Source organism: Neofelis nebulosa, chromosome 7 (assembly GCF_028018385.1).
Source record: "Neofelis nebulosa isolate mNeoNeb1 chromosome 7, mNeoNeb1.pri, whole genome shotgun sequence".
In the NCBI taxonomy this organism is placed as follows: domain Eukaryota; kingdom Metazoa; phylum Chordata; class Mammalia; order Carnivora; family Felidae; genus Neofelis; species Neofelis nebulosa.
This window is the reverse complement of record NC_080788.1, coordinates 144,791,073-144,804,042: the sequence shown is the minus strand read 5'-3', so window position 1 is coordinate 144,804,042 and position 12,970 is coordinate 144,791,073. Positions and strand designations below refer to the sequence as shown.

Sequence of the window (12,970 nt, the reverse complement as noted above, 5' to 3'; positions counted from 1 at the left end):
CAGAACTCGAAGCGGGCTCCAGGCCCTGAGCTGTCAGCATAGAGCCCAACATGGGGCTTGAACTCACAAACCATGAGATTATAACCTGAGTTGGAATTGAATGCTTAACCGACTAACCCACCCAGGCACCTCCCTAAGTCCTTTAACCCCCCTGAAGACCTCTGTCCCCCTGGGCTCCAGCCATGCTGGCCTCCAGCCCCTCACCCCATAGTCCGAGGGCTCCCAAGGCAGGGTCTTCTGTTCCTGCAAATACCACCTCCTGAAAATCGTGCCCCCACCTCAGCTGTCCAACCAGACCTGCTGCTGGCCCGTGTCCCCCCTTGAGTCCTGCCTCCTGCCTTTTTGTCACAGCACCTAACACATCGGATAGGTAACGGGTTAGTTATGGTTACTGTCTATTGTCTATGGTTCCATGCAGGTGGGGGTTTCTTATCTGCCTTGTTCACAGATGCAGTTCTGGTGCCCACCACGGTGCCTCGCACACAGTAGGCCCTCAATAAATATCTGTTGACGGAAGAGTCACTAGTCTCGGGTAAGTTTCAGGGATGCGGGCTGTGGGCGCAGCCCTAGTGGGGTGGTCGGTGTTTGACTAGTGACCAGGTAAAGGGAAACGACAGCATTGACCCTTCGTCCGCTTGTTGGGGTGAGGCAGAGGAACACGTCAGGGAACGTTAGCGAACCCAAGGCAGAGGGAGGGAATTAAAAAGGCTTAAAGCTGGAGCCGTCAGCTTCAGATCAGGTGCACCAAGAGAGGCCGGGGGGAGACGGCCAAGCGAAAGTGGGAAAGCAGATCACGCACAAACTGTCATCCGGCCACGGGGTGCAGGACACCAGTGTCTCCGGGGGCACTTGGTCTGAGTTAAAAGCAGCAATGGGTCCTGCGGGCAAAACACAGATGGGGAACAGAGGGGCAAGGCTGTTCCCTCCAACCTGTCATCCACGTGGCAGGCACAGGAGCAGAAGGAGACACCCTGAGCGGCGGGTGAAGGGAAACTGTAGGGAAGCCCAGGTCTGCAGGAAGAGGACGGGGACGGAGGACACTTCCGTTGCCCCCAGAAATTCAAGGGAAATTCAGGAGCTCAGAATGAGCCAGGTTGCAGGAGCAGCCAATACACAGAGGGTCACTTTCCAACGAGGATGAGTTTGGGCTGCAAGAGAACTCTGCCTCGGGGCTGCCTCATCTATGAAGGAATATTCTAGAAGAGGAGGGGGCAGCAACGTCAGGCCCAGGGCAGAACAGGGGCACAGCAGGCCTTTGGCTCAGGGACCATGAGGTCTAGAACTTTCCTTGGAGACTTTCGTGTCGTGGGTATGTATGTATGTGGGGCACTGTGTGGGGGTGGGGGTGGGGTTTTGAAGGGGAAATAAAGAGTTTAAACACCCAGGACTCTAAGAGGAGAAAGGCTTCTTTAGTTGTTTGAGCCACAGAAAATCTGACTCAGCCTTGCTTAAGTGAAAAGGGAATCTATTTGTTCACAAAAGCTGGAAAAATCTAGATCTAGCTTCAGGTGCAGCTTGACTGGGGCTCCAGGGAGGTTAGCAGGGATCTCAGCTGGGCTTCTTTAGGCCACTTGAGTGTGGCTCTATGGTTTCAGGCTCCTGTAAATTGAAGTCCAGGGTCCTGTGTCCCTTCCTGACCTGATGGAATGTTCTAGATTGTGTGTGGGTTATCACCTCCTTTTTAGTCCAGTGGCTTCACCACAGGCATGGCTGCGAGAGAGCGGGATTCTTTAGGGGACAGTGGGGTGTAGTTGCTGTGAGGACAGACGCCAGGGCATCAAAGCAGCAGACACCCCCCACCTCAGAGGACTTGAGGTGAAATCGGTCATGAGGTACCCCCCACAAGGACAAAATCCCCAACTCTGAAGGAAGAAGGGATGTTTTGGATCCTGTTTTCTGGAAGGAGCAGCCACATGAAGGAGGGTCCTCTGTGAGAATGCACCAAGTAGAGAGATGTCCACAGTTTGCTTCCTGGTAGGAGATCCTCCCCCCCCACCCCCCCCACCCCCCCCCCGCATTTTAAGCTCGCAAAGTGTGAACTAAGAACAACTAGCATTTTGGCGCCAAAGAGCCAGGGGTTCCCTTCTCCTGACTTCCTGTTTCCACGCAGGTGACTTCCTGTTTCCACCCAGGTGGCTTCCTGTTTCCACGCAGGTGACTTCCTGTTTCCACCCAGGTGGCTTCCTGTTTCCACGCAGGTGACTTCCTGCTTCCACCCAGGTGGCTTCCTGTTTCCACCCAGGTGGCTCTTGGTTCCTCCCCTGCTCTGTGAAGGGCAGAGGGGAGACCCTGCCTTCCCTTGGGCTGAGTCTGGGGTGTGGGGGGGAGCCCATCCTTATTGTCTTGACCACGTTGGGGCACCCAGGTTGGATTAATTCCTCCTGTAGAATTGCTCCTGAAATGACCTGGTTAGCGAACGATGACTCAGCCCCAGCCCCCGTGGGGCTTCAGTGAACCACATGTGGATCCTGACAGATTTGTCTCTGTGCCAGATTGTGGGGGAGGCCTTCATTCCACGGGAACTTAATTTCTGTGGGGAATTTTTGAATTTTAACTTCTTTATGGTAACTGACTAGTGGGACGGGCTTCACAGGGGTTTGTCTTGCATGGTTTTGGCGTTGGGACAATTTTGGCTGGGCAGTCCCCTGACTGCTCTGTGAGCTTGCCTGGCTCCAACACTGGGCATCATTGAAATGAGAAGTAAGAAAAGCAGGAGAGAAGATTGGGGTTGTTTGTTTTGGGTGTGGTTTGGAGTTAAGATAAGGGGTGTCCTATTTTGATCCATTTCAGAGGCTTTCTGGGGACATCAGAATTGGACCTTTCGGTGGTTCCAGAAGAATACCAAGGTAAATATGGGGCAGGGGGTGTGGATAAGATGGTGGGAATGGATTCTTTCAAGAGAGGATCTTTCAGAGAGGCCACACCTCTAGTTGACTCCATGACAAAGAGCAGTCAGGATGCCTTAGAAGTGGGTGAATAGTCCTGGTTTCTGGCCCAGCATATAAGGAGCTTGAAGTTGCCACTCTGTCCTAACAACCAAACAGCTGAATAAACTGCAAAGCAGCCGCTCTTAGATCTGTGAGAGAAGTGAGGTCATGGGACAGACTGCTGCCCCTGGTGTCGGGGAGGCTGACAGCTGATACAGAGAACCACCCCTTACTGGACAGGAACCCACCAGCAGAAACCTCTGGGGGAGCCAGTGCTGAGGTAGGAAAACTGGAGCTTGGGCATTGCTGGAGGCTCAGTGTGGACGGGTCTGAGTCAAAACTCCAGGGGGACCCGTCCCAGAGGGCCCTCACCCTTTTGTGGGTTTTCACCTGTAGGTTCTCACAGGGAATAGCAGAGAAAATTCCCCTCCCATTTCTGGAAGCATCGTGAAGTACCCCAGATGACTCTGTTCTTCTCAACAGTGTCTGCCCTCAGGGGGAACCAGTTCCCCAGAGCCTAAGCCCCTGGGGTTTTAGCAGAGCCTGACTGACCTGGGGGCAGGGAAATACCCAGCTCCAGCCCACTCTGGCCAGCCCGGCCCACCTAAGGGAGCTCCCAGTCCAGAGGCACAGGCTCGCTAAAAACCCAGGACCCACTCGCGGGACTACAGAACTCTTCTCTCCTGCCCACACCGCACCACATCGCTAGAGTCTGTGTACAGAGGTTCCTTTTACCCAGTGCATTATGTCCTGCCAGCAAGAAAAAGTGGCAAGACATACTAAAGGCCAAAGAAAACAAAGCCAAACAAAACCACACACACAGTTTGAAGAGATAGAGCAAAGATCAGAGCCAGACTCGGGTATGGCAGGGATGTTGGAATTCTCGGGCAGGAAATTTAAAACAATGATGAATATGCTACAGGCTTTCATGGATAAAGCAGACAGTGTGCAGATACAGGTGTGCCGTGGAAGCAGAGATGGAAACCCTGAGAAAGAACCAGAAAGAAATGCGAGAGATCAAACACACTGCAAGAGAAATGAAGGATGCCTTTGATGGGCTCATTTGTAGACTGGACACGACTGAGGAAAGAATCTCGGAGCTTCAGGACATCTCAGTAGAGACCTGCAAACCTGAAGAGCAAAGAGAACAAGGACTGAAAAACATAGAACAGAATATCCCAGGACTGTGGGACAACTACAAAGGTGTGACATAGCATAATGGGCAGGCCAGAAGGAGAGGAAAGAGACAGGCGGGAACAGAAGGAACATTTGAAACAATAGTGACTGAGAATTTCCCCCCAGTCAATGTCAGACCCCAAATCACAGATCCAGGAAGCTGAGAGAGTACTAAACAGGGTAATTGCCCACAAAACTGCACTTAGGCATTTTATTTTCAAAATACAGAAAATCAAAGATAAAGAAAATAATCCTGAAAGAAGCCAAAGAAAAAAATGCATTATGTATAGAGGAACAAAGATGAGATTTACATCCTCAAGTTGAATAAAACATGGGGTTGTAATGTACAGCATAGGGAACACAGTCAATAATTTTGTAACAACCCTGTATGGTGAAAGATGGTAACTAGACTTATTGTGGTGAATCGTTTTGTAATGTATATGAATATTGAATCACTATGTTGTATACCTGAAACTAATACAATATTGTATGTCAATTATTCTTTAATTAAAAAATATATCCAGCTTCTCTTCAGAAATCATGCAAGTGAGAACAGAGAGGAGTGAAATATTTAGAGTTTGAGAAAGAAAAACTACTAATAAAATTGATCACTAACTAGTACTCAGACTAACCAAGAAAAAAAGAGAGAAGACAACTCACTGATATCAGAAATGAAAAAGGGGACATCACTACAGATCCCATTGACATTAAAAGAATGACAAAGGAATGGTATTAGCTCTGTGCTCACAACTTTGATAACCTTTATAAACATGGACCTATTTCTCAAAAGACACAATCTGCCAAAACTCACACAAGAAGAAACAGACAATCTGAATTAGCCTGTATCTATTAAAGTGATTGAATCAATAATTAATAGCCTTCAAAAACCCAAGTCCAGATAAATTCACTGATGAATTCTACCAGACATTTAAGGAAAAAAAATATAGCAATTCTCCACATTATCTTTGAGAATATGGAAACAGAAGGACTATTTCCTAACTCATTCTATGAGACTAGCATGACATGAAGGCCAAAACCAGACAAAGATGTTATAAGGAAATTACAGACCAATATCTCACATGAACACAGATATAAAAATCCTCCAAAAAATATTAGCAAATCAAATCCAACAATGTATAACAAGAATTACAGACCCTGACTAAGTGGGATTTGTCATAGATATGCAAGGCTGTTTCAACATTTGAAAATCAACTAATGCAATCCATCACACCAACAGGCTAAAGAAGAAAAATCACATGATCATTTCAAAGTTTGCAGAAATATTATTGGATAAAATGCAAAACTCATTCTTTATAAAAACTCTCAGTAAACAAGGAATAGAGAAAGAACTCCCTTAACTTGATAAAGAATGTCTACAAAAAACCTAGAGCCAACATCATATTTAAAGGTGAAAAGCTAGGAGCTTTCCCACTAAGATCAGAAACAAGGCAAGGATGCCTCTTCTCACCACTCCTTTTCAATATAGTACTGGATCATGATCTCGCGGTTCGTGAGTTCAAGCCCCGCGTCGGGCTCCGTGCGGACAGCTTCGGATTCTGTGTCTCCCTCTCTCTCTGCCCCTCCCCCACTTGCACTCTCTCAATATAGTACTGGAAGTCCTGGATGATGCAATAAGACAAGAAAAGGAAATAAAAGGTATATAGATTGGGAAGGAAGAAATAAAGCTGTCTTTGTTCACTGATGACATGGTTGTCTATACAGAATATATAAAAAAATTGACAAAAACTGGAACTAATAAACAATTATAGCAATATTGTAGGATGTAAGATTAATATACAAAAGTCAATTGCTTTCCTATATACCAGCAGTGAATAAGTGGCATTTGAAGATAAAACCATAATGCTATTTACATTAGCACCTCCCCCAAAATGAAATACTTAAGTTTATAAGTAACAAAATATGTACAAGACCTATATGAGGAAAACTACAGAACTCTGATGAAAGAAATTAAAAAAAAAAAGAACTAAATAAATGGAGAGATAGTCCATGTTCATAGATAGGAAGATTCAATATTTTTAAGATGTCAATTCTTCCTAACTTGATATATAGATTCAATGCAGGTTATTGTGTGGGTATTGAAAAACTGATTCTAAAGTTTCTATGGAGAGGCAAAGACTCAGAATAGTCAAGACAATATCAAAAGAGAACAGAGTTGGAGGACTGACACCATCTGACTTCAAGATTTTCTGTAAAACTACAGTACTCAAGACAATGTGGTATTGGCAAAAGAATGGACAAATAGATCAGTAGAACAGAATAGAGAGCCCAGAAATAGACCCTCACGAATATAGTCTACTGATCTTTGACAAAGCAGCAAAGTAGATACAATGGAGCAAAGACAGTGTCTTCAACAAATGGTGCTCGACCAATTGACATACACATGAATCTAAACACAGACCTTACACTCTTCGCAAAATGTAACTCAAAATGGATCATGAACCAAGATGTAAAATGCAAAACTATAAAACTAGAAGATAGCATAGGAGAAAATCTAGATGATCTCTGGTTTGATCGCACTTTGGATATAACATCAAAGGCTTGATCCATGAAAGAAATCACTGACGAGCTGGATTCATTAAAAATAAAAATTTCTGCTCTGTGAAAGACACTGTCAAGAGAATGAAAAGACAAGCCACAATCTGGGGGAATATATTTGCAAAAGACACATCTGATAAAGGATTATCCGAAATATACAAGGACTCTTAAAACTCAACAATAAAAAAACAAACAATCCGGTTTAAAAATTGGCCCAAGGGGGCGCCTGGGTGGCGCAGTCGGTTAAGCGTCCGACTTCAGCCAGGTCACGATCTCGCGGTCCGTGAGTTCGAGCCCCGCGTCGGGCTCTGGGCTGATGGCTCAGAGCCTGGAGCCTGTTTCCGATTCTGTGTCTCCCTCTCTCTCTGCCCCTCCCCCGTTCATGCTCTGTCTCTCTCTGTCCCAAAAATAAATTAAAAAAAAAAAAATTGGCCCAAGGATCTTAACAGACACCCTATCAGAGAAGATATACAGACGGCAAATAAACGTATGAGAAGCTGCTCCATATCCAATGTCAGCACGGAAATGCAGATTACAAAAACAGGGAGATACCACCACACGCCCATTAGAATGGCTGAAATCCGGAACGCTGACAACACCGAGTGCTGGTGAGGCCGTGGCGCTGCAGGGACTCCCATCCATCACTGGTGGGAATGAGGAACCATGCAGTCACTCTGGAAGGCACTTGGGTGGCTTCTTACAAAACTAAACATACTCTCACGGATGATACAGCCATTGCACTCCTGGGCGTTTACCCAAAGGAGTTGAAAACTTACATCCGCACAAAATCTGCACCAGATTTTTATAATAGCTTTATTCATAATTGCTCAAACTTAGAAGCAACCGAGATCTCCTTCCGTAAGTGACTGGATAAATAAACTGTGGTCCAACTACACAAGGGAATGTTACTCATTGCTAAAAGGAAGTGAGCTATCAAACCACGAACAGACGTAAAGGAATCTTAAATGCATATTTCCAAGTGAAAAAAAAAATCTGAAAAGGCTGTATCCTGCGTTGTTCCGACTGTGTGGCATTCTGGAAAAGGGGAAAAGACTATGAAGACAGTAAAAAGATCAGTAGTTGTCGTGGGATGGTGGGGGAGGAAAGGGGTGAATTGGCAGGGGACAGGGGGTTTTTAAGGCGGTGCCACTACTCTGTGTGATACTATCCTGATGGATACATGTCATTGTACGTGTGTCCCAATCCATAGACCGCACAAAAGCAAGAGCAAACTGTGGGCTCTGGGTGATGTCAGTGTAGATTCATTAATGGTAACAAACGTCCCACTCTGGTGGGAATGCTGATAATAGGGGAGGCTGTGCACGTGGGGAGACCGGGGCTATGTGGAAAATTTCTGTAACTTTTGCTCAATTTTGCTGTGAATCTAAAACTGCTGTAAAAAACAGTCTAAAAATTGGGGCGCCTGGGTGGCTCAGTCGGTTAAGCGTCTGACTCTTGATTTCCGCTTGCTCACGATCCCAGGGTCGTGGCTCAAGCCCCGCGTGTTGGGTTCTGTGCTGAGTGTGGAACCTGCCTGGGATCCTCTCTCTCCCACTCTCTCTCTGCCCCTCCCACCTGCCCCGGCTCACGCTCTCTCTCTCTCTTAAAAAAAAAAAAAAAGTCCAAAAATCAACCTGACAAAAGTCGGGAAGATGCCATCCCCTCCCCCATCTCGGCTCTCTCTTGAAGGGGTCACGTCTGGCCTCCATGAGGCAGGTGGACAAGGGAACCCAGCGAATGCCCCTAAGTGTCCTTGTTCCCTCAGTTCCACGCGGTGGCCGCCCCCAGATCCTAGGCCAGCACGTGCTTGGCCTGAGCAGCGCCCTTCTGCTCAGCCTCCCCGGAAGGCCCTGCAGACACTGGCCACCAGGGACCGATAGCTCTCCGTGTCCTGTTTGCCCTTGGCCCAAGGACATCCTCCCGGGAAGGCCCAGCATGGTCGAGGGGGCAGGACCCAGGCACTGTGGGGTCCCCCGGCCACATAGCATCAAATGCCACCCCATGTGTCTCGAACTCCTGATAACATTGTCTGGCCAAAACAAACAAACAAAAACCCCCAAAACACAAAATTAGCAAATACAAATGTAAAAACCACACTCTTCTCATTTTACAGGAGGAACCTGAGGCTGAGAGAGGAGTCACAGCGGGGTCAAGAGGTAGAAGGTAGGACTCGGGTTGCGGGCGGGGTGGGGTGCCCGACCTGTGTGGCCCCTGACTGGTGTCCTGGGGGGGGACGGAGACCTAGCCTCCCACACTGAGCTGCCCACCAGCATCTGGGTAACAAGAGGAAGCGTTCGCTGACCTCTCCGTGACTTTGCCCCCAAATGTGGGTGCTGGCGCCCGGGGTGGGGGGACGGCGGCCCAGGGCCCCCTTCCCAGGCTGCCGGCCGGGGTGCTGAAGCAGCAGACACCAGAGCAGACGGGGACCCGTGTGTGGTGTGTGACAGCGAAGCAGCTGTCAGCCTGCCTTGGTGGCGGGAGAGGACCCGATCTGAGGTGGCTGAGGCCCCAGGTTTGGGCGTCAACCGGCGATTTCCTGAAGAGCCTGCCCCCCGGCGCCCTGGCTAAGCCCACCCAGCCTCCTTGGCTGTCTCCTCCTGACCCCTCTGGTCTCAAGACCTTTTCGAAGGGCACATCTCACCGCCTGAGCCTCCAGGCAGCGTGTGCTAACGGGAAAATGATGAACTCCGGGTAAAAAGCCCGACCTGCCGCGTCCACCCGTCTCCCTGTCGTAAATCTGCCAGTGTGGCCAGTTTCAGGGGACGGACCTGAGGTCCCTGAGGGTGGGGCGGGGAAGTCACACGGCAGGACACCGTTGCTTAGTATTTCCGCCCTACAGATGAGCAGAGACCGTAGGGAGTGGCGGTGAAATATGAAGGAGGTGATAAATGTTGAGTATTTATTAGCTCTCTTTTTAATATAGTTTAAGTTTGCGTAACTGTTAAGTTTTCATAACGGCTGTGTTACCAACTAGCCTGTGAAATTCCTGGAAACGCAAGAGCTCTTGGGACAGGGGCAGCACACGACCGCAGGGCACTCCCGGACTCCTCCTCCTTCCCCGGGGGCTCACCCTCCTGGGCACTGACCATGCCCCATGCCAGCTCCCCAGAACCATGCACAGGTCGCCAAAATGACCTTTGCTGCTGCTGCCCGGTGTCTGAGATGGCCTGCACCCCCCCCCTCCTTCCCAGTCCAGGAGCCCATAAGCACTAGCCAGGAGGAGGGAGGAGGATGGAGGGAGGAGGCAAGAGGCCGGAGGGGAGAGGGAGCCAGGGGAGCACAGGGGTCCTACCTTTGGTGCACGAAGCTCCCCCCCCTAGCATTTCAAGCGACAGCTTGGCATCCTAGGGACAGAATTTGCTAGAGCATGAACTTGAACGCCCGAGAAATCATAGAGGGCAAATGGGAAGCGGCAGCGGGTGCAGAGTGCAGACTGGGGACGCAAGGCCTGGGTTTGGTCCCGCTCCCATGAGTCCCTGCCCGGTGACCTCAGGCAGCTTTCTCAGGCTCTCTCAGCCTTGGATGCTTCATCTGTAAAATGGCCACAACTAACACCTCGTAGGGTGTTTGCGAGGCCTGAGCCAATAAAGAAACACACTCGTACTAGTGTCCGGCACACGCGGAAAGACAGTGTAAGTCTGTGCGTCCTCTCCCGCGCAGCAGCGTAGATAACGCACATTGTTCCGCGAGCGAAAAGCAAAAATGGTCGTTGCCCGCCATCTGGTGGTGAAGGTCTGGAATTACACCCGAGATTGCGCGCAGGTGGGTAATTTTGCGCCCGCGGCCTTGGCGCCTCTGCCGCCCACGTGCCCCTCTTGCCCCATTTCAGCCCCTTGACCCCTGGAAGCGGCAGCCTCCTCATGGAAGAAGAGGGTTTGGCTGGAACGGCGTCTTCTCTCCCACCGAGTCCTGGACTTTTCAGAACCAGCTCCTGCACCTGATGCCTTGGGATCCTCACGGGGCTGACGAACAAAGCTGGTCTTTGCAGCAGCTGGGCTGGGACAGCAGGTGGGTAAAGGGCCTGCTGTGAGGGTCCTGCACTCGTCCTGTGTGTGTGTGTGTGGGGGGGGGGCAAGCCCAGCCCTCATGCCTCTGGGTGACTGACGGGCTCTGACTCTCTCTGCGGTTCCCTACACAGTGTCCCTGTCCTGGGCACCAGTCCTCCTGGGAGCCGGGCGGTGCTCTGGGTGCCGGGAAGAGAGCAGGGGCTTAGGTTCTGGTCGGGGGAGACGGGCGGTGCCGTGGGCACCTGCCGAGCGCTGACCTAGGGCGTCCGGCTGCACAGGGACATCTCTGGGTCTCTGCTGAGCGCTGGGCCTTCCGTGGGGGCCCCAGGTGGGGATGTGCGGAGATCCCGAGCCCTTCTGCGGCGTTTCCGCGCCCACCAGACCTGTGACGAGGCCTGTGCTATCCTCGCCACATTCCCGGCGGCCGCGTGCGCCTGTGGAGCAACGGCCCGTACTTCCCAGCCCTGCCCAGTGCTTTCCGGCGGGTGTCTCCTTCACAACTTACTGTTCGAGGCAAGTAGCCTCCATCCTGCAGAGGAGGAGGCGGCCAGAGAGGTCAAGTGCACGGGCCGGGGGTCGGGCTCTGACCGCGGGGCCAGCAGTCCGCGCTGGGGAGGCCGCGGCCGCCTCCTGTGCTGCGGAGCCCCGAGAACCACGTTAGGGCACCGCCTGTCCCCGAGGGGCAGTTTCTGCCGTGACAGCACGGAGATCTGTCAAGTGGAAGGTAACTGAGGGCAGAGAGAACCAAACCCTGCCTCTCGCTTCTAACCTGACGCTTTCGTGCCCCCGGGGCGGGTGGCAGGAGGAGTGTCTTATCGGGGCTACTTGTAGTGTGGTCGCTTTTGTTACCGTGCGAGGCTCTCTCGAGACCCCACGCCCTGCGCCGCTAGCCGGGGGAGGGGCTGGACTGTTCTGGAAGCCGCCATCCCTCTGGGGCTGGAGGCTGAGCGCGGTTCCCTCTTGCGCCATCACTCGCCTCTGCCTGCACGCCATGTTGTCCCCAAAGTGTCGTCAGGGGGCTGTCTGCAGCATCACGGAGGAAGCGTTGGCCTGGCGTGTGGTAGGCAACCACCCGATGGAGCATCGCAGCCGCCCCTCGTGGGGCTTTGCAGGTGCTGTGGCTTTTGCCGCTCGAAGGGTCGTGATGACCCCACACCGAGCAAGTCAATCGGCACCAATTTCCCAACCCCATTGGCTCACTTCGTGTCTCTGTGTCGCGTTGGGCCGATTCCCCCAATATTTCAAACGTTCTCACGATCGTCTTATCCGTTGCGGTGACCTGCGGCCGGCGCTCTTCGAGGTTACCGTTGTGATTGGTTCGGGCCCCCGCGAACCCCACCCGGGTGAGACGGTGGCCTTGATAAACGTCGCGTGCGCTCCGACGGCTCCTCGCACTGGCCGTTCTTTCGAAGGAGCACGAAGCCCAGACGGCAGCTCGTCTGTTCACAACACGGTTTACTGAATATCTGAAGCCCGCTGTGGAGACCTGCTGCTCAGAAAAAGAAGGATTTCTTCCAACACGTTACTGCCCGTGGACAAAGCACCCGGGCGCCCGAGAGCTCTGATGGAGACGGACAAAGAGAGCAACGTTGCGTCCATCGATGATAGCACAGCATCCGTCCCGCAGCCCGTGGATCAAGGAGCTGCTTTGACTTTCAGGTCTTGTTACTTAAGAAATGCATGTCCGGGCCTGGGTGGCTCGGTCCGTTAAGTGTCCGACTTCGGCTCAGGTCATGATCTCGCAGTACATGGGTTCGAGCCCCGTGTCGGGCTCTGTGCCGACAGCTCAGAGCCTGGAGCCTGCCTCGGATTCTGTGTCTCCCTCTCTTTGTGCCCCTCCCCCAGTCATGCTCTCTCCCTCTCTCTCTCTCAAAAATAAACATTCAAAAAATTTTTTTTTAAAGGGTCTGAAAATGTAAACAAAGGACTGACTGTGTCAGGGGAGAAACTGCAGACTCCAGTGCTCTGTTTGTGCTCGTGTGTGTGTGGGGGTGGGGGGGGTGGGGGGTGTCCTTGTGGGGCTCAGTTCTCCTGCACGAGCTGCAGCCACCCAGGTCACTCGTGGATGGTCCCCCTTAAACCTTGGGTGGCCAGGGGCACCTGGCAGAGGCCACACTGTGAGCTTGTGGCCCTCAGAGGGCCCCACAGTCTCTGCGCTGCCCAGGAAGCTGTGGGCTCACCACCGCCCCAAGGGGTCATGCTGGTTCCCCAGAGGGACCGGACAGGAGGTGGGATGGACTGTGGCCCAGGGCAGGGCTCTGGGCTGCAGATTGCAGGCTGACAAGCCGGTGCCCCTATCCCGGG

The 12,970-nt window shown here is 51.6% G+C and overlaps 1 long non-coding RNA gene across 1 annotated transcript; it reads left to right on the top strand.

Moving 5' to 3' along the window:
* Nucleotides 1–12,563, top strand: LOC131517749 (uncharacterized). The gene is made up of 5 exons (XR_009264793.1): nucleotides 1–532; nucleotides 2,155–2,198; nucleotides 2,791–2,846; nucleotides 8,773–8,822; nucleotides 10,489–12,563. It is a non-coding gene; the product is annotated as an uncharacterized LOC131517749 (long non-coding RNA).
* The last annotated feature ends 407 nt before the right edge of the window (nucleotides 12,564–12,970 follow it).